We start from the raw sequence: 1,929 nt of genomic DNA, 5'->3' as shown, positions 1-1,929 counted from the left end.
AAAGCCTGGGTATTCTGACTAGCAGCTCAAAACCACCACAATAATTTGGTAAAGAAATTATTTATCCTTTGGTATAGTGGCAAAAAAATATTTGAGAAAGAACAGCCCTAAAAATATAAAGAATTTAATTTGTTAATTTCATGGTAAGAAAAAATACGAGTCTCACATACACAGTGCCCTCTTTAAGAGTATTTAAAATTGGTATTTTTAAAAGATCCATTTACCATTTAGAAAACAAAACCATTTCAAATAGTTTTTAATTATGTCATGTATAAGTTTGAAGTAGAATTCATTGAATGGTGTAAAAATATTTTCAAATAAGTTTCAAAACTTAAAAATACTACACTTGATCTTAGCCAAAAGGCCGAGAAGCGATTCAAAACTTAAAAATAAACATGGCATTTATAAAGTAAAAGTGTTTCTCAGAAAAACTATCTATTTCACACAGCTTTGTTTGAAATACTTCTTCATTAAATTGTACAAAATAGATCTTGTTATTATGCATACTTCTTTCTGTGTTTCTAGCTGAGGACCAACCAAAATGTAGTAATTCATCCTCTATTAACAGAAGAAAGTATGTATCATAGTGGTAGAAGTCTTGTTCTGGTCACATCAGAAGTGTTAAGTTTTGTACGTTCTTTAAAAGTAATACAGACTATATTAAAGGGTTATTAAAATTTGTGTGTCTCTGAATCATTGACACAAACAATGAGAAACTGAGAGACAACTCAGTGACAATTGAAATCAGCAATGATGATAGGTTTTTCTAGAGAATACTTTACATTGCTATCCCACATTTGGTCCAAGCAAAAGGAAGAAAAATATACTTTACATAAGAAAAAAATGGTAGCCTTATTCATTTGTTAATCAACACATCAAACATCAGATGAATGTTGATATTTATTTTGAAAGAAACAAAAAGAGTAGATGATTACTCAAATTGATTTAAGAAATTTGGATATAGAACTTTCACAGGGATGTTACTCCTGATTTAAAGATAAAATCCATCATACCAAAAATGATTGCAATAAATATCTATAAAGTTAAACTAATAAATCACTAGTTTTTAAACTGCTGATGATATACTTATTTTAAGAAGTAAAAGAAACATTTGATCAGCTAAGAAATTTATATAACATCATCAGGATTTAATTATTTCCTAGTAATATGACCTGTTTTTATTCCAATATTTCCAATAATTTAATGAAAATACCTTCCTTCATGGACACTTTGAATATTGAACTTTGGAGCCCTCCCAGGAAAACTTCTACATCTATAAATTTTAAGTGACTACTCAGTATCTGGGAAAATTTGCACTAATGAACATCAGGGACACGTTGATGTCATCTGTTTCAATATTTAAACAGATGTTAGCAAAATAATTTTAGATTTAAAATAATGGCCAGAGTGGAGAGGTCTAGATAACATAAATGCTTCCAAGTCACTGTAATTCCATGTGTAAACCTAAAATGTCTTCTTTTGTAAATCTTTTTAGAAAATGAGGCAGCAGGAGAGAGAGGTTTGCTGAGCCAAGTCAGGATCAAACAGAAGAATCCACGATATTCAGTGCAACGGAGCTTGATTATAACACATCGTGTCTCTTTTTTTTTCTGTGTACAGCTATGTGGAAAGTGGTAACTACAACAAGCCCTGGAACACTATCTATCAACAGGAGGTAGAATCATTCCAACTGAAGCAGAATTAAAAGATGAGCTTTTGAAGTGTGATTGACAGTTGGATTAGATAGATAGGTAGATAGATATGAAAATAGATTTAGAGTTCTCTAATACATCAAACCACGTGTTTAATGTCCTTGATTTTCTTTCTCTTCCCATGGAACTATTCTCTCCTCCATCATACCCTCTTTCCAAGAGTTTCAGCAATAAGGTAAAGAGAAGAAATTGGGTCAAGCCTCGAGATAGGTGTCCG

The 1,929-nt window shown here is 31.2% G+C and overlaps 1 pseudogene; it reads right to left on the bottom strand.

Moving 5' to 3' along the window:
- Window positions 1-294: 294 nt before the first annotated feature.
- LOC118539480 (U2 spliceosomal RNA) lies at window positions 295-376 on the bottom strand (annotated as a pseudogene).
- Between the last annotated feature and the right edge of the window lie 1,553 nt (window positions 377-1,929).

This window comes from Halichoerus grypus, chromosome 3, assembly GCF_964656455.1.
Source record: "Halichoerus grypus chromosome 3, mHalGry1.hap1.1, whole genome shotgun sequence".
NCBI lineage: Eukaryota > Metazoa > Chordata > Mammalia > Carnivora > Phocidae > Halichoerus > Halichoerus grypus.
The sequence above is the reverse complement of the archived record's forward strand: the minus strand, read 5'-3'. Positions and strand labels throughout refer to the sequence as shown.